The sequence below is a fragment of the Pangasianodon hypophthalmus genome, chromosome 22, assembly GCF_027358585.1.
Source record: "Pangasianodon hypophthalmus isolate fPanHyp1 chromosome 22, fPanHyp1.pri, whole genome shotgun sequence".
Taxonomy (NCBI): Eukaryota; Metazoa; Chordata; class Actinopteri; order Siluriformes; family Pangasiidae; genus Pangasianodon; species Pangasianodon hypophthalmus.
Window position 1 is genome coordinate 11,591,350 of NC_069731.1, and position 20,645 is coordinate 11,611,994.

The 20,645-nt window shown below is 41.4% G+C and overlaps 1 long non-coding RNA gene across 1 annotated transcript; it reads left to right on the forward strand.

Moving 5' to 3' along the window:
- Positions 1-802: 802 nt before the first annotated feature.
- On the forward strand, positions 803-8,533 carry LOC128317181 (uncharacterized). Its single transcript, XR_008300705.1, has 3 exons — positions 803-1,122; positions 2,897-3,773; positions 4,128-8,533. It is a non-coding gene; the product is annotated as an uncharacterized LOC128317181 (long non-coding RNA).
- The last annotated feature ends 12,112 nt before the right edge of the window (positions 8,534-20,645 follow it).

The following is a 20,645-nucleotide window of genomic DNA, read 5'->3' on the forward strand; positions in this document are numbered from 1 at the left end:
GATCAGACTGAGAGCCAGTGAGAGTCAAGTTGAGGAACTGATAAGAACAAATGGAGCAGAGAGCAAAGTAAATAAAGGTAAATTTGAATCAAAGCTGGAAGAAGCACTGTATGTGTTACATAAGATATTAGAATAAACTGTAGTATATGAGTCCTGCTAATGTTCCTTGAATCCTCCACATTTGTCTTCAGCTCTTGCAGCAAATCAAAGCAATGGAGGAAAGATTAAGAAAAGTGGAAGCTTGAAACAAAACAACTCAAATACAGGTGTGCTTTCAATGTAGAAATCATGTGTATCCATCCTGATTTGATTGCAAGCCCCAAGTTTCATTAAGTAACATTTGTCTTTATATATTTCTTAAATAGGAATTTTCACTGTGCCTGCCAAAGGAGTCTATCATTTCAGATTTTCCATCCATGGAGCTGCGCCCCACCCCATAACTGTTGCCTTAAATAAAAACAATGACCACATGACTGGAACATATGCTCATCAGTCCCAAAACAGTGAGCTCCACTAACTAGCTCCATATAGCATAACACTAGATCTTTAATTGGAATAGAAAAGGAACTGGAATGCTGTTATTTCTGCTTTTAACAAACTCATCTGTGTGATTTCAAATGCAAATAGAAAGAGTTTTTTTTAATATATTTTTTTAAGGAATTAATTACAAGTAATATTATAAAACAATTTAATAAAATCTTAAAGTCTCAGCCTGTGTTTTCATTACAGTCGCTGAAATTTTGTTTTTGGTTCTGTTGTTTTTGTCATTTTTACCAAAAATGCATAAATGAAGAGATCATTTTTGATAATAATCTTGTAACCCTCTGCAGTCAGTAGGCTTTAGGACCCTTAGTTAGTCGTTTGGTATCGGAGAGGCTGTGCATGCGCGGGAAATTTCAGACCCCAGTTTATAAAAACAAGTGGTTGTAGTTGGATATTCGAGTCTTGTTCGAAAGGCAACTTCAGTCTGACTCACTCTAAAGAAAAACAAGGAAGCCGGGAGGTGCAGTGTGTGATGGAAGGCGAGTTTAATTCAGTATCGCGTCTAAAGGACTGAGTTTCCCAAAGGGTACTGGCAGTGTTGGTGAGATCAGTGTTGGAAAGCTTCCCTTCAGATTACAGGTATGTGAAGTTTACCGCTGGTATTTAAACTGGTTGGGCTAGCAAGTTTAAAATCTCAGCTCTGAAATATGTATTTTGTTTTATAGAGTTGTGTGGCTGAATGTATTTCACTGTATCTTGGTGCTGCCTATAACTACCACGCCATGTGCGCCTGCTCGCGCTGTCCGCTCTTCAGAATAAGCATGCGCGTATGCATTACGGATTACGGTAGCCTGTTTGCGAGAGGGTGTAGTAAATGCAGTTTGGGCTTTCGTCTTTATTAACACTTCGTCGGTTTAACTATAACAGTATTATTTTTCTCATGGCACGTAATGTTTTATTAACGAAAACGTACAGAGGTTCAGCGAACTAAAAGTAATAAAGTTGCCACTCTGTATAAAGCTTATTACACAGAAAAGTCCATAACATTATGGTAAATTAAATTTAGTTCATATGAAATGTTTATTAAATCACATTAAATCACACAAACCTCCGAAGATTAATGAACAAGACTTAAGGTACTCATGACCTGACCTTCACTTTTCATACTAATCAATAATTCTGTTCCATATGTTCAGTTACATAATTTTATATTGTCACAAAAATAATAGATCAAACCATTATTTGCAATCTGTGATATATTCATAACTGTGCTACTGTACTCATGACATGTCCTTCATACATTTTTACTGTAGAAATTTAGCCTAATGGCATTTTAAAATGTCGATTCTGTTTCTGCTACAATTTAAACTGTAATAACATTAATAAGTCAAACTGTTGTCTGCAAAGGGTAATATATTCATAAAGTGTAGGTGCTACTGTATTCATGACATGACTTTTATCCAGAAATTTAGAATTAAAATCCCCCCAAATGGCAATTTAGTTTTATTTTTGGGACAGTTTATACTCCAGTAAAATTAATAAATCATGCATGCTTACTGAAATCATCACATGGAGGAATGTGTTATCCAGCTAGTTTTCAGAAATCTTGCAGAGGTCACACAATACAGCTTGATTATTTTAATTGATTGTTTTTACTGACTGGCCACTTTCTAGCATTTTCTAATGCTAAGGTGTCCTTTCTAAGGTGTAGGTGCTACAGTACTCATTACATGACTTTCATCCATTCTGACTGTAGAAATTTAGAGTAATGGCATTTTAAAATTCTCAAAAATGGGGATTCAGTTCTATTTTTGCCACATTTTAAGTTTGCAGCATGAGTACCTACCAAGGTGCTATTCAAATATCTAGTTGAATTTGCTGAAAACAATTTGATCTGAATAATTTATTAGTTCTGAGAACAGAGGAATACTGATTTTACTTGCTAGAAATCTGCTACTCCCTTATTCAAAATTTGTACAGTAGAAAAGCATAAAACTCAGAGTCATACCTGGGAGGTTGTTGTAAAAAGGTCTAGTGTAGCCTGCACAAAACTTCCAATTATTGTCATACATTTTAAAATGTTGCACATATTTAAAAGTAAAAGGCCAATTCAGATAATTCCACCAAGCTGACCTAAAAATTTCTCGATTTTTATATTAATCTAGTCCTATTTCTTAAACTTTTTATAGTATTTATAGTAGCTGATAGTATTTTATAATATTCTCATTCGAAACGCTTTTTATAACACTAGTTTTATTTATTCTAGAACACCTGCTTCTAGCCGGTTAGCCCATTAGCATCGCTAGCCCGTTAGCACAGCTACCACAAGTTTGTTTACATTTCTCACCGATTATTTCTGTTACACTACTGCTCTAAAACACCATGTCGGTTGTGTGTCTGCCTTTGATTGCAGGTGAGGATACACCCGAGCTGCACTCGGTGGATCTGGAGTTGGAGGCCGTGGAGAAGCAGATCCGCGACCTACAGGTGAAGCAGGCCCAGCTGTGACAACAGAAAGCCGCGCTGGAATCATCCCGAACTGACGCTCACCTGTCCCAGGTAAATTCGTGGCGGGAAACAAACACTCCCAAAACCTCAACTCCGCGTACTTCTCTATCCAGGCCTAGTGCACCTAGGACGCGGCCCGCCCAGGTTTCATTCACTCCAGCGCCAGGGTACCACGGAGCCTGGATGCAGCAGCAGCGGAAGACACGAGCCAGGACCCGGGCGAGGACCTCTCCCCCTCCACCGCCACCCGTTTGAGATCTCGACCCGGAACCGCTTCGCTCCCCTTCGCGAGTCGGAATGCGACACAGTGATCATCGGAGACTCCATCGTCCGGCACGTCCGTGCTACCACGGCTAAAGGTAAGGTGCGCACTCGCTGTTTTCCTTGTGCTCGTGTACTCGATGTCACTGCACAGGTACCCGCGATCCTGAATAGGAAGAACATCGGAGCTGTGGTCCTCCATGCTGGAACGAACGACACCAGGCTGAGGCAGACGGAGATCCTGAAGAAGGACTTCAGAAGCCTGATTGAGAAGGTACGCAGCACATCGCCCACGACGAGGATCATCGTGTCAGGACCGCTTCCCATGTTCCAGCGAGGAATCGAGGAATCGAGCTTTTAATGAATGGTTGTGTCAAGACCAGAAATTACCCTTTATTGATAACTAGAATATTTTCTGGGAGCGTCCTAGGCTCAACCATACTGACGGCCTGCACCCAAGCAGAGCTGGAGCAGCGGTCCTCTTGGACAACATCTCCATGACACTACGCACCATCTGACTGGTAAGTCATACCTTAGATGGCAATTATAATAGCTACTGTTCAACTCACCAGACTGATACAATTGGCTTAACCCAACCGTCTGCTAGCTGCCTAGAGTCGTCACCTAGGGTACATAACATTGGGACTGTGTCTGTTCCCCATGCTGTATTAAAATTAAGAAAGACTAAAGTCTGTTTTAGCAATTTAATAAACATACCTACATTAGATAATAATACTGAGAGCGCAGCCTGCACCTCTACTCTAAAGCTAGGTTTGCTAAATATCAGATCTCTTGAATCTAAAACGCTCTTAGCGTCTTTTCATACCACTGCTATGCAGATGACACTCAACTCATCCTCTCCTTCCCTCCCTCAGACTCTCATGTTTCTGCTCGGATATCAGCTTGTCTGGCTGACATCTCATCATGGATGACAACTCACCAGCTGAAACTTAATCCCACCAAAACTGAACTGCTGTTCATCCCATGTGATTCATCCCCATCTCAGGATCTTGCAATTTCCCTAGACAATTCTCTGATCTCGCCTTCGGTTACCGCACGCAACCTTGGGGTAACCATGGACAATCAACTGTCCTTCTCCTCTCACATTGCTAATCTAACACGCTCATGTCGATTTCTCCTTTATAACATCAGAAGAATTCGTCCATTTCTTTCCTCACAGGCCACACAGGTGCTTGTTCAGTCCCTTGTCATTTCGAGACTGGACTACTGCAACTCACTCCTGGCAGGTCTGCCTCTGAGCGCCATTCGTCCTCTGCAACTGATCCAGAATGCAGCTGCACGACTGGTTTTCAACCTTCCTAAATTTTCCCACACCACCCCATTGCTGCACTCCCTCCACTGGCTTCCTGTAGCTGCCCGCATCAGATTTAAAACACTGATGCTCGCCTACAAAGCCAAAAACGGACCAGCACCCACTTATCTCAAAGCACTTATCACACCTCGAGCGCCACCACGCTCCCTCCGATCCTCTAGCACTGCTCGACTGGTCCCTCCATCTGTCAGGGTACAAGGAAGGCATGCATCGAGACTCTTCTCTGTTCTGGCACCAAGGTGGTGGAATGAACTTCCCCTAGATGTCCGAACAGCTGAGTCACTGGCAGTCTTCAAACGACGGCTAAAGACTTACCTCTTCATAAAATACTTAAATTAGCACTTTCACCAAAAAAAAAAAAAAAAAAAAAAAAAAAAAAAAACCCTCCCCAACAGAGTTTTGGACTGATGGTATTCCTAGTTTGTGACCTACCGAGCCAATATCAGAATGTATTTTTGACAGACTTCAAAGCACTATTGTAAGTCGCTCTGGATAAGGGCATCTGCCAAATGCCATAAATGTAAATGTAAATGTCTTAGTTAATGAACTGATCACGGATCAGGAGTATGACACGTTATGTTTAAGAGAAACGTGGATTAGGCAGAACAAATATGTTGCATTAAATGAAGCTAGTCCGCCCACTTATAGCTACATACATCAGCCTCGTTTAACCGGTAGAGGAGGAGGCGTCGCAGTTATTCATAAGGATAATCTGACCATCGTACAGAAACTAGGACAAAACTTTAATTCATTTGAAGCACTTTATAGTAACATAAGTGCAGTCGCTAATGATAAGTCATCACAGTCCCTTCCGTTAGTTATTATCTACAGACCCCCAGGACCGTACTCTGAATTTCTTAGTGAATTTACAGATTTCCTATCAAACCTAGTTGTTTCTGTCGACCGAGCGTTAATTGCCGGAGACTTTAACATTCATTTTGAGAATATAGGCAAACCCGCTGAAGATAGCGTTTACATCCATACTTGACTCATTGGGAGTCAATCAGTGTGTTGTAGGATCCACACATAAAGCAGGTCATACGTTAGACTTAATATTATCTTTTGGAGTTAATATAACCAATATAGTGATAATCCCGCAGTCTGAGGCAATATCAGATCACAGTCTGATTTCGTTTTGTGTGTGTCACAGTAGCATTGTACACACAGAACCGCGCTACCGATTTAGCCGTACAATAACACCTGCGACCGTGCAGAGCTTTATTAATCACCTACCAGAATTATCCGCTAGTATAGGGTCACCATCAGACCCTTTAGAACTCGAACAAGCGACAGAATTTTTAGAGTCGACATTCCGCTGTACCTTAGATAATGTAGCCCCATTTAGAAGAAAAACAATTAAAGATGAGAAACTCGCTCCGTGGTATAGTGACCACACATGCTCTCTAAAACAGAACGCCCGAAAGCTAGAGCGTAAATGGCACCAGACCAAACTCCTAGCATTTAAAATAGCATGGAAAGACAGTATTTTAGCCTTTAAAAAAGCTCTAAGGCTAGCTAGGTCCACTTACTTATCAACGCTTATAGAAAATAATAAAAGTAATCCTAAATTCTTATTTAACACCATAGCAGAATTAACTAGGAATAAGACATCGACAGAAATTTCCACAATAACAGCATATAAAAGTAACAATTTCATGAAATTCTTTGATAGCAAAATTAAAAACATTAGGCAGAAGATACAGGCCCAAAGTCCAAATTATACAATAGACTGGGAGGATAGACAAACCATAGATCAGAGCTTAGAAAGTTTTACTCCTCTTGAAGAAAATGATTTAATCTCACTCATCTCTTCTGCTAAATCATCAACCTGTCTATTAGATCCGGTACCAACACGTCTTCTTAAGCAAATAGTTGGAACCGTAACTGAACCCCTGCTTAAAATAGTTAACTCCTCACTGAGCAATGGGTACGTTCCAAAATCACTTAAATTAGCTGTTATTAAACCACTAGTAAAGAAACCAGACCTTGACCCTAACGACTTAACTAACTATAGGCCGATTTCAAACCTTCCCTTTCTATCTAAAATACTAGAGAAGGTAGTAGCGCAGCAGCTAATTTCATATCTACAAAGTAATAATATCTATGAACTTTATCAGTCAGGTTTCAGGCCCCACCACAGCACAGAGACAGCATTAGTCAAAGTAGTCAATGAGTTGCTATTAGCCTCTGATCGGGGTTGCATTAGTCTATTAATTTTACTCGACCTTAGCGCAGCGTTCGACACTATCGACCATAATATCCTTCTTCACAGACTGGAAAAGTCAGTTTGTAGATTTAAACGGTGACCACTCAGCACGTTATCGAGTAGAATATGGCGTTCCGCAGGGTTCAGTCTTAGGCCCACTGCTTTTCAAGTTATACATGCTCCCTTTAGGTAACATAATTCGTAAACATAATATTAGCTTCCATTGTTATGCTGATGACACACAGTTATACGTCTCAGCTAGGCCAGATGAGAATAGCCAGTTAAAGAAAGTTGAGGCATATGCGACAGACATAAGAGACTGGATGCTAAGCAACTTTCTCCTGCTAAACCCGGAAAAAACTTCTGGTACTCGGACCACAAGCCGCTAGAAGTAAGTTTAAAGATCACACTGTTACTTTAGACGGTCTCTCTGTTTCAAGTAGTCTAACAGTAAAAGATCTCGGTGTGATTATAGACTCTAATCTCTCATTTGAGGCGCATGTAGATAATGTAAGCAGGTTAGCATTTTTCCACCTCAGAAATATCGCTAAGATTAGAAATATACTTTCGCTAAGTGATGCTGAAAAACTAGTCCATGCATTTATCACGTCCAGATTAGATTACTGTAATGCTTTACTATCTGGATGTTCGTCTAGATGCATAAATAAGCTTCAGGTAGTTCAGAATGCAGCAGCAAGGGTCCTTACTAGGACTAGGAAGTATGAGCATATCACGCCAGTCACTGGCTCCCAGTAAGATTCAACATCGATTTTAAAATATTACTCCTAACCTATAAAGCATTAAACGGTATCGCTCCGCAGTATTTAAGCGATATGTTAGTACCTTACGTTCCGTTGCGCCTACTTCGCTCTAAGGATGCAGGCTGTCTATCAGTACCACGCATTGCCAAAACCACGGCGGGGGGCAGAGCTTTCTCTTACCAAGCCCCAAAATTATGGAATAGCCTCCCAGTTAATGTACGTGAAGCAGACATGGTCTCAGTGTTTAAGTCGAGGTTGAAGACTTATTTATTTAACCTAGCATTTAGCGACTAGTGTTTTAGACAAAGGAGTAGATCTGGGGGACTCGTGGATGTTGAGTGTTATGGTGATCTGGTGTGTTTGGATGCTGTCTTCCTCACTCTCGTTAGTCACTCAGGTTTATGACGGCAGAGTGACTGTATGCCTTACATATCGGGGATCTCTCACGTCTGTGTTTCCCCCTGGTTCTCCTTTTAGTTATGCTATTATAGCTAGTCCTGCTGGAGTCCCCTGCACTCCTCATTAAGTTTTATCTCCACACGGTGACTGTGAGTGTACCTAACCACTTTCCTTCTCTTTCTGCCGAGCTACACTCCTGAGCTGCCGGTGATCCAGACCACCCTACGCTCTGGACCAGATGAGCATCACTCCTGAGCTGCTGGTAATCCAGACCTCCCCCCGCTTCACTCTGGACCTGTCCACCGGCAATGCTTCACACTGCCACGAAGTCGCTTCAGCTGTTTTCTATGGACTACACAAACACACATTGTACACACACACACGCGCGCACTACAGTGTAAACCCATATGAGGATGGGTTCTTTGTTGAGTCTGGTTCCTCTCAAGGTTTCTTCCTATCACCATCTCAGGGAGTTTTTCCTTGCCACCGTCGCCCTGCTTGCTCATCAGAGACGTCACACACACACACTTCACTTTACTTTTGTTTGTGTAAAGCTGCTTTGAGACAATGACCTTTGTAAAAAAAAAAAAAAGCGCTATACAAATAAAAATGAATTGAATTGAATAATTCTGAATGAATTATTACTCCAAAATCCTATAGTACAAAAACATGAAAGTCATGCTATGATTACCTGGAATCTTTGAGAAACAAGGGGCAATTACTGCTAACTTTTTGATCTGAAGATTTTTTTTTTTTAAAGAAATACATAGCATGGAAAAAATATTCAGTATACATTATATGACAGAACTTATGTGAACACCTGACCATCACATCTATATGAGCTTGTTGGATATTCCTTTCCAAATCCATGGGTTTTCACTGAAACTAAGGGACCCAAGCCTTGAAAAACAGCCCCAGACCATTTTCCCTTTGATTGTTGGCACTCTGCATTCTGGTAGGTAGTGTTCTCCTGGCATCCACCAAACTCAGATTTGTCCATCAAACTCCCAGGTACTGAAGCATGATTCATCACTCCAGAGAACATGTTTCCACTGCTCCAGAATCCAGTGGCAGTGTGTTTACACAACTCCAACAGATGTTTGGTTTGCTCCCAGTCCACAGCTCCTGTGCTGATGTTGCTCTCAGAGGCGGTTAGGAACTCTGCAGTGAGTGATGCAACAGAGGATAGAAGATTTTTATATGCTATGTGGTTCAGCACTCGACGACTCCACTCTGTGAGTATGCATGGTCTACCGCTTCATAGCTGGGCCATTTTTGCTCCTAGACACTTCCATTTCACAATAATAGCACTAGGGTATGGGTGAAACACCTGGATTTAATAATTTGGAGAGGTGACCACATACTTTTGGCCATATAGTGTACATAAACACCATGAATAACATTGCAAATAAGGTCCAGTATGATTTGGGGGTTGCATCATACATGTAGGTGGTGAGAACTGTCCCAAGGCTAGCTGGTTGTGGACATTGCTGCAATATTCTCTGCCAGAGAGCAGCATTGAAGACAGGCTGTAGACTGGGATGGAAGAAAGTCATGTCATGAATACTGTGGCATCTACACTTTTATGAACATACTACAGTTTGCAGAAAACAATTTGGTTTAACAGTTTTATAGGAGTTTTAATTGTAGCACAAATAGAAATAAATTGCCATTTCTGATTATTTCAAAAATGCTGTTACTCTAAATTTCATCAATAGAAATAAATTAAAGTCATGCCATGAGTACAGTAGCACCTGCACTTTATGGCTATATTACAGTTTGATTTATTAATTTTATAGAAATATGTAACTGAACATATGGAACAGAATTACTGATCAGTATGAAATAAGAAAGTCAGGTCATGAGTACCTGAAGTCCCCCCGAAGTGATTTAATAAACCTCTGCACGTTTTGTTAATAAAGCTTTCTGTGCAGTGTGAAAAAATAACATGTTAATACTGTCTTATAGTTAATCAGATTTTTTTTTTGTAGGATGTGTTTAATGAAGTCAAAAGCACAAACCGAATTTCCTGTACTGCCTCCCAAAGGTCTACCGTAAACCGCAATGCAAATGCACATGCATATTTCGAAGAGGAGAAAGACCGAACTTTTTCCAAGTGCAAATGGCAGGACCACAGTTGCCTATAACGGTATTGTAGAATATGCCATTAAACAACACCGTGGCTGTGTATAAAACTGTTTTATTATCACAACTCATGTCAGGGCACAAAATATTTTCTGCTACCTCCCATTAAACGCCCATTAAATGTGCACCATTAAACATACGTAAACACTGAGGGTGAGTGAGCGGTGCTTAAACTCCTGAAGATGTCAGCACATACAAGTATGATATCTCAGAATGTCCAAACATATTATTTGTATGAATGATCTACATCCCCTTCCTTTAGATAAAGCCTCCTAACAAACAAAGAAAACATATTTAACAATAATTGAAGCAACTGAACTATAGCAGATCTTACAAATCTCAAGAGATCCTCCGAATGCATAAGGAAAATTCATCAGTGAAGAGCATGACACTGTCAATATGGAAAGAACCATAATAAACACATTTGGCAAACATTTGAAATTTTTTTTTAATTATTTTCCAAGCACTAGAACCCATATCAAGTTCATATCTTGGATTTTGCTTGCAGACATGAGATGAACGTGTTCTGTAAGGTGCATCACCGACCTTAGTAGGGGACTGTACTATGTGGTTTGGCTGATCAGTAGGTGTCAATTCTGGTTGCGAAGGGTGTGGCTATGGTTCGCATGGGGTGGGGGCAATGTCCTGTGTGTGTGGACTATGTGTTTTGAGAGTCAATGTCCTCAGGGGTGAGCCGTGAAGGAGGGGGCTCTGCAACAGGAAGGATGCGACGTCGGTTCCTCCTGTATGTTTTCTTATTGCACTGGATGGTGCTCTTTGTTCAGGTCCCTTGGCGGTCTGCATTCTTATGACTTGTCCTTTTGCCAGTGGCTGTAGTGGATGACTTGAGGCATCATAGTAGCACTTGTGGGTGATCCTCTTATTAAGGGGCATTGCAGTGATTTGCTGGGCATGTTTAAGGGCTGGCTCCAATAGTCTGGAATTAATAGGAGTGGCTGATCGTATCTGTCGCGACATTAGGTGTTCAGCTGGGGAACCTAATGTTGGGTCACGGGGAATGTTCTTGAGGTTTAGGAGATTAAGGAATACATCAGTCCCATCTCTGATTTTTCCAACAGTTTTAGAGGTTTCTTCTGTTGAAGTGGCTTGGTGCTGCTGCAAACTGAGCATAAGAGGAGTTCTGTCATCGTTGGCCAGATAATTATACCCCTAGCTCTGTGCTTGGTAGCTTCCAGACCAGGGTGACCTATATGAACTGTGCTGATGTATTCTTTTTGCAGTGAGTGTGGAATGACTGTTTTGTGACCTTTCTTCACTATTCTGTTTTCCAAAATTAGCTCATCTCTATAGGAAAAGTATGGACGTACAGCGGGCCTAACATTATGTTCTTTAATGGGCCACCATTGAATCACAGTGCTGAGGGCCTGTAGCACCTCATCCTCTGCAGTGTGTTTTCTGAGTTCCTCCAGACAAGCTGTGGAAATGTAACTAACAGACATAACTTCAAATGTGTCATTTTCAGCTGTGTCTAGAGAGACTTCCGTGTTTGGAGCTCGAGATAGAGTGCCCACAAGATACATGCATTTACCTTTTTTGTACACCAGAGTTATGCCATAGGATGATGCTCAGGCTACAGTGCTCTGTAGGTGTGCAGGGATGTATAAATAGGTTTCTTCAGAATGGTCACCAGGGGCTGGTGGTCTGTTTCAACAGTTGTGGGTTTCCCATACATATAGTCTTTGAATTTGGTGCAGGCAAACATAATGGCTAGTAGCTGCTTTTCTATCTGAGCATAACACATCTCCGTATCCATGAGTGTGCGACATGCATACACGACAGGTCTTCCATCCTGCATACATGCAGCACCAAATTCATAACATGAGGCATCACAGGTTAGTGTGACTGGCTTCCTTACACCATAGTATGATAAGACTGGTGGGGTGCTCAAACATGATTTGAGGCTGTCAAATGCTTGTTGGTGCTGTTAGTACCAGCAACATGCTGTTTCTTTGTACATCAACTTTTTCAGGGGCACAGCAACATCGCTAAAATTTGGGATAAACTTCCCCAAATAATTTGCCATTCCAAGGAAACGCTGTAACGCTGGAGCATCCTTAGGAGCTGGTATGTCAGTGATTGCTTTTGTTTTGGAAGGATCTGCCTTTAAGACTTCACTAGTGAAGATATGGCCTACATAGCTGACTTGGTTCAGGTGGAACTTGCATTTGGCAGGGTTTAACTTAAGGTTGACCTCCCGTGCTCGGTTAAGCACTCGTGGAACACATCGCTTGCGGAATTTATGCAGAAAGGCTTACGAAGAAATCTGTAGCGTGGTCAGCATTGAGGACTTTTGGTCAAGGCATATCTGCCAGAAAGAGCTCTTTGCATCCAGCACAGAAAACACAGTTGCTCATGGCATCTGGGCTGCTACTTCCTCTACACTGTGCATTGGGTAATGGGGTCTCTTTAAGGCAGTGTTGAGATGTGTTGGGTTTATGCACAGTCTGATTTCTTGTTTGTCCTTTTTGTGTCACCACCATGGATGAAACCCAATCTGTGGGCTCGGAGATCGGTGTTATGACACCCAAGATCTGCATGTGGCCCAGCTCTGCTTTAACACAGTCTTGCATTGCCAAAGGAATACAGTGAGCAGGGCAAACTACAGACTGCACACCAAGGTCTACTGTCATGGAACATGTGATCAGGAGTTCCCCAAGCTAATCAGTGAATAAGTCTTTGTATTCTGTGAGGATTTGTTCAGTGCCGTTCTCTATACTGACCAAGTGGACATACGGGCCCATTTTGACAATCCCCAGTTTAAGCATGCACGAAATCCTAACAGTAGTTGGACATCTTGATCCACTAAGAAGAATGGAAGTGAGTAATTTTCTCCATTTAGACCACACAGCAATGTGACTAAGCCTTTTGTTTCAATTCTACTCCCACCATAAGCCTCAAGGTTAGTTGTGCTCACTGTCAATTTTTCACCTCAGTTAGAGTTTTGTTTATGTATAACGTGACAAACCCCTCTTCCTGCTCAGCGCAGAGGAGTAACAGTGTCAACACATCTATCAAATTCAAGGCCATCAACATAGAAAGTGCCGTCGTACCTGGAGGGCTTGTCTATCAAGCTTATGTACTGACTTTTTGTAGTTCATTTTCTTTTGACCAAATTTACAAAGTAATTTGCAGCATTTTCTGTAATGATTCGTTTTCTTAGTTATGGCGCTGTTGTCCAAAAGCTGGGTACTTCTCTTTCTTTGCTGTATGGTTGTTTCCACAGTTTCTACAGTTAGTTGTAGCTTGGGAATCGTTTTGTTCTGTTCTGTGTTTTGTCTTACATACTGGCGCCTCCTGCTGGAACCTGGCTGCACTGCAGCCACATTGGTGGTTGTCTGAGGCATAGCCAATGTTTTGTTATTCTCCTCTGTCATTTCATGTATGCGACATATCAGTATGTCTTTGGTTAGAGTTAAGTCACTGTCCGGATCTTCTTTGGAGTCGCCGGGAGTCATGATCACACCATTTTCCCTGGTGCACACACCTCCGCTGCATAGATGAATGAATGCTCTCGTTCTGTGGCCTCCGGCCCTGCAAGACTAAGGAGGATATAAGCCCCTGTATTGGCAGGCTTGTCATAATGCGCCCCCGTGATGAAAATGTCATACTCTTGCACAAAGAATCACAATTCTCTGTGATATTTCCTTTAAAAAAGTGAGCGGGTTGGGTCTCCGAAAACAATCCACCATAATCAACTCACCACAAGGGTTTTTTTTTTTCTTTTTTCAAAGAGCAGTTCCGTCTCTGTTTTCTATAAAGGTTGTTCACTAACAGGTGAAAAGTCTGTGCTGTCTTTTGACACCATGTAGAATATTCCATTAAACAACACCGTGGACGTGTACAAAACTCATGTCAGGGCACTATTAAACATACAGTACATACATACTGAGGGTGAGGGAGTGGAGCATAAACCCCTAAAGACGTCAACATGTACAAGTAGGACATCTCAGAATGTCCAAACATATTTGTATGAATGACCTACTGGTATGTTAAGCTTACCAATATCATTTAAAGTATTCTGTGTATTAAATGTCAATGCCATGGTTTTTAACATACATTTTGTGTTATAGAGTAAGCATTGCATTCCAGAGTTGAGAGTTCCAGAGTCATGTGCAAGTATAAACTCTTTTAATCCAAAATAATAAATTCATTTTTAATGTAAGGGTAAGCTGTTATTTCAGAATCAGCTTTATTGGCCAAGTATGCCTGAGCGTACAAGGAATTCGTTGCTGGTTTATAGTGATCCTACAGTACACACTTACACAAACACTACACTACTGTCCTGGACATAAACAAGACATAATGCAAAAACCTAATGAAAGCTACCACATGACAGTTTACAGTGTAAACATAACACAGTCTTAATGACCACGCGCACAGAACACATTAAGGATGCGATTAGAATCCATTAGAATCCGATAACCGATATATTGGCCAATAGACCTAAACCTTGATATAAATTTTTGTGAGTCCGATTACAAAAGGCAAACATATACAGTGGACAACTGCTTTTATTTTAAAACCTTAACCGCAGAAAACAAGGAAACTGCAAGGAAAAATCTAGATCTTTCTTTTCCCAAAATCATTTACCGAATGTAGCCTACTTTGAACCAGTTAAAGATTCCTTAACTTTTAAAATTAATTTTACAGTCCGATAGCTGACTTTCTTTATAAAAGAAAAAAAATCTAAAATAATGCATAAATAATGAAAACAAGTCATTGGACAACTTACATAAAGAATCAAAATGCATGTGCCATGGATAAATAAAATGGAATGTTTACTCAGATCCAGCATGACTGTGTTTGTTTTAAGAACTGGGCCAACTAGAAATTATATGGGATTGTATGACCATTTGGCTACTTCATATGTGAATGTAAGAGTGGAATTTTTTTTTTAACAAAGAGAAGTATTTATGCTTTTTCACACATAAGTCTGTTTCTCTTTTCATCAATCACATTTGATGCTGCTGAGAAGAGACATTCATTCATTCATGTCAAAACAGGGAGCTGACAGGTATTTTTCCTGACAGGGAGTTTTCCCTTACTACCATCGCCTCTGGCTTGCTCATTAGGGATAAATTCAAACATTTACAATTTATTTTGATTTAATTTAATTTGAATGTATTTATTTCCGTAGAGCTGCTTTGTGACAGCGTGATTGCTTTTCCAAAACTGCAGTGGACTCTGATTCCTGGAAACAGGCAGCTCACTTAGATATGCATTCACCTACAAAGAGGAATGCAAGTGTATTACAACACACAACAGATAAAGTTGAACAGCATGCAAAGATGGAACATTAAAGAATTAAAGAAAGAGTCATCTTATTCCGTTGTCTCAGCAGCATTTCTGTTGCTCGTTGTTTAGTGGCTTGATCAAAAAAGTGATCTTTATACCTTGGGTCCAAGATGGTTGCAAAGAAGTACAAAGGCTCGGTGTATATGTTGTTAAAACGCTGCTTCACAACCTCCAGCAGGGTCGTTTTTGCCGTCTTCACCCCGCTATCTGTACTAAGACTCATGCTCAGTAAACATTTCAGCCCGATAACAATAACATTAAAATAACATTTATCGGCCGATACTGATACAGCCGCCGATATATCGTGCATCCCTAGAACACAGTGTAAACATAACACATTCTTAAAAACCACTTGCACAGAACATTTAACACATTGGCACATGACAGCAAAGTGATATTACAGTGCAGTGATTTTCCAGTTTGTATATTGTATATTGAAAACGTATATTTATTGCACATTAAATAAATATATTGCACATGTTATTGTTATTTCAGGTGGGTATGATACTGCACAAAGAAGGGCAAAAAGTTGCAGTGTAAATGTTAAAAATCAGGAATGAATTGAGGTTTATGGGAGAGTGTTTATAATCTTTGTAGCTGCCAGGGAAAAATCTGTTCTGGTGCCTGGAAGTTCTTGTCCTGATTAGCCTGTAGCGCCTGCCAGAGGGTAGGAGTCTGAACCGGCTATCTGAGAGGTAATTGTAAAAATAGCTTGTGATTAGCAATTCATAATGAGTTGTGCACTTTTTTAGGGCAAATAGAGTTGATATTTGATTACAACAGCAACTAGATCCACCATTTAGAGTAATAGGGTTTTTCAGTAAGGAGACCAAGCACTGAAGCATGAATGCACAAAACAGTGATTGATTCTCTATAAAATTCACATTCACAGGGACTTGAATGGCAGGAGATCCACATACACTGCAGAAAGAGTGTATGCGCAGCGAGAGCCACTAAACTCCAATACAGGGAGCGGGTGGAGTCTCATATCCAGCTTAATGACTCCTGACGCATGTGACTATCACCGCCTTTGGAGGCAAATCTGCCTTCGGAGACTGATGAGCTGAATACTTTCTATGCACGTTTCAAGGCTAACCGTGCTAGCACTAGCCTGTGCCTTGCGCTACAGAAGAAAGTGTGAACACCAGGAAAGTGTCTGGCCCTGATGGCATTTCTGGCCGTTCTAAAACTCCATCTGCTCCTCCATCCCTAACACCATCGACCTACTTCAGTTCGCCTACCGCCCCAATAGGTCTACTGAGGATGCGATTTCTCACATCCTACAGACCACCCTCACTCACACCGACAGCAACAAGGGGATCTGTGTAAGGCCGCTGTTTATAGACTACAGCTCAGCCTTCAATACCATAGTCCAACACATGTTGGCCTCCAAGCTCACAGACCTCGGACGCGATGCTCCCTCTGTGACTCGGTCCTGGACTTCCTCACAGATAGAACCCAGGCAGTGAGAGTGGGCAAACTTACCTCCAATACCATCACCTTGAGCACTGGAGCCCCACAAGGTTGTGTCCTGAGCCCCCTGCCCTACTCCCTCTGCACAAATGACTGTGTGTCCTCTCACAGTTCTATTGTCAAGTTTGCTGAAGACACAGTATGGGCCTCATCTCCAACAACAACGAGGCTGCCTACCTTGGAGGTGGAGAAACTGGAAGCTTGGTGCCAGGCTAATTGTCGCTGTCTCTCTGAACATCAGCAAAACCAAGGAGCTGGTTGTGCACTTCAGGAGGAAGCAGCAGCGGAACTACACCTCACTCGAGATTGGTGGGACCCCCCCCACCAAGCCCAGGTGAACAAAGCCAGACAACGGTTGTACCATCTAAGTGCTGAGGAAATTCAGGGTCTCCCCAGCTCTCCTGAAAATGATCTATCTCTGCATGACATCTACACCAGGCATTGCAGGGCCAGAGCTGCTAAAATCATCAAGGACTCCCGCCCGGTAACTGTTTCTTCATCTCTAATTGATAGCAATCAATAAAATTCAAGTGAAAAACAAATATAAATGTTTTAGGGGAAAAAAAGGACAAACTTACGATAGCCTGGTTGCATACGTGTGTACACCCTTTTATAATGGGGCATGTGACTGTGCTCAGAATTAACCACTCACATTTAAACTCGTGTTCAAAAGTAATTATCGTATATCTGTCATCAGTGACATGATTCTGATTAACCCCAAATAAAGATCAGCTGTTTCTGTAGGATTTTCTTGGCATCATCTTTGTTTCATCTGACAGCTTAAGTCATGGTCCACAACAAGCTTACAAAGCATGTAGAGAATCTCCTTATTGATCAGGACAGGGGCACAAAAGAATTTCCATAACATTAGATGTACCATGGAACACTGTGAAGGAAATCATCACCAAATGGAGAATATGGGGCATCGGAAATACAAAAATACATACAGAGGTTATGTAAAAGTAGGTAGCACCTATAGCACTAGAGACAGCATATTAATGAATATAAATGTATTAAAACCCATGACCAACAACAATAAATGAATGAGCTTCCATATAAAAGCTTATGGTCAACACACACAACTTTTAGTGAATGTCAGAGTAGTTTGTTTGGACTCTACATGCTTCATTTTGCATTTTACTCCTCAGGCAGCTAATAACAGCAAAAAATTAGTTCACAAAGTTAGATAGCGCTAATTCTAAAATATGTTTTAAAAATCTGTTTGTCACTGTAATAACTGTCTGTTTCATTAAACACTTTTCCAGCAAGCCTTACTTACTTTATTTGAAGAATATAATTTGAGGAATGTTCCTGTAATTGATATAGAATATGTGGGTATGTCACTTAAAATATTGAAACGTTAGCGATACTGATTCAACACACGATTATTAAGTTATTATTAACACCCGCAGCTGAACTGGAAGTTTTGATTGGTTTTTCAGCCGAGTCAGACCTGTCTGTTACTGCCTGAAGTGCTGGGTCACCACCCCAGTAGTTTGAAAAGTGCCGGGTCAAATGCCAGCTCGCCCCCGTTGCCATGGGGGGCCTTTTCACTCCATCAAAGTCTGATTCAGTGCAGGGCATTGGAAGATACACAAATGGTGAAGGTGTGGTGTGTGCACAGGGATGTTCATGAGTATCAGCTGGTGACAGTCAATTCAATTTCTGGGACAAAAAGAGTAGAGGCAGTTAGTCCTCATCTCATCCATCCACTAATTCTCAAGACAAATTGGCCAATATTTCAGACGTTAGTACAGGAAATAATTGTGGATGGGTCCTGCTATAGCAAGACGCAGTGTGGAATATGCACAGCTTGGCTGGGGAGGTGGTGCTGTGGCGAATTAAGTCAGCTGTGCATCAGGGAGACATGGAGGGTGGGAAGGGCTCCACTCTTCTACTCTTTGCGGTGATTCCCCTCAGGGATTTCCCCTTGCAGCAGTCGCTCAAGAAAACCCTGAGGCATGCTTTCGGCCAAGTAAAAGTAATTGATTTTCAACAAATCCAGCTAAATGTTGCAATATCCCACCTGTATTTTTCTGTTATTAAGGATAGTATCCAGGTGACACAGGACACTCAAACTAAGGAAGAGACAACCCAAATGTTGGTACCAAGGAGCCGCATGGATCATGTCTGTGTTAGCTTCTGGCTCACCCTTTTAGTTATGCTGTGGTAGCTAGTCTTGCCAGAGTCCCTGCTTGCACTCTGCACACAAAGTACATTGTCCTTAACCATTAGAGGACAAAAGCTTACCTAACAATCTCCCTCTCTATCCATCTCTCTCCCTCTCTCTGTCGAGCTACACATGCTACTCCTGAGATGCCAGTGATCCTGACCCCTTCTGCTCTCCAGACCTGCCTGACCCATCCTGATGCCCTACTTCTGGTTGAAGTTCTCATCAGTTCAGATCGCTCGCTGCTGGGGGTGGCCCAATATGGACGGCCTGAAGAACCATTTGGATTGCTGGGGATGGTGCCACCTAGGGGCTGTGGAGATGGCTTGGGGATCTCATTTGGGGAGTTGTACTGTGGTAGCTTTGGGGCTGCAGCTGCCACAAGCAGCTTTGTACCCTGGACTGTAGACAGTGGATAGATTTTAACCAACCGGATTTCTAAAGAACACTGTGATGAATTTACTGGTTGCACATTTGCACTATTTGACAATATAGTACACAATAACAGAAGGGATTTATTTATAATTGCACTATCCATTGCACCCAGATAAGGTTGGGTTCCCTTTTGAGTCGGGTTCCTCTCAAGGTTTCTTCCTCATATTGTCTCAGGGAGTTTTTCCTTCCCACCGTTGCCTCTGGCTTGGTCATTAGGGATAAATTCATATATTTACAATATATTTTGAATCCATTTATTTCTGTAAAGCTGCTTTGTGACAATGTTCATTTTTAAGAGCACTATACAAATAAAATTGAATTGCATTGAATTTTTCATCATAATCCCATGGCTGGGCATTTAGGGCAGGACAAAACACTCAACTGTCTAATGGCTCATTTCCGTTGGCTGGGCATTCAGTGTTGTGCAGCATGCTGTGAGTGTCGGTGGGTAAACCCACTAGCCAGTTCAAAAGTGCTACTGCACTCATTACCCTTAATCAAGTGGCTTTGTCATTTCAACCAAATACAGCTAGTTAGTACACAGTGACACAAAACAACATTCCTTCAGGACCATGGTGCTACATCAAACAAATACAAGAGACTACATATTTCAACATAAAGTGCACGTGCAAACGTGTGCAAACAGAACAAGACCGTAGTAGTACAATTACTACTAAGACAGTACAATAACTACTAAAACATCGAGGTCCCCTTCAAAAGAATTGGCATGAACATTGTTTGGCTACTAGAGAGGTGCCCATGAGGGTATTGCTTTGAATTAGTTTTGGTGGATTATGTGATATCTAGTGGATAATGTTATATCCAGAAGCAGTACCACTGCTCAGTACCAACATCTCAGCATGCAGCATTGCAGACACGTGTCTGAGTAATCTCCTGAGTTTGAATCCCAAAAGAGATTCTAACTGACCAGGGCTCTATTTTCGTAGAACAGATGGGCTGGTGAAACGCTTTCTCACAGTACACTGGCATTCCATTCTGATGGCATAATGGAAATAGACTTATCAGACATTTTTCAATCAGTATAAACACTAATTTCACACTTCTTCACAATAACACTGGTACAGAGATAAAACTGTCATCACAACTAAAGCATTTTTCAGAGTACTGTACAACTGCCACAATAAAATTATGATA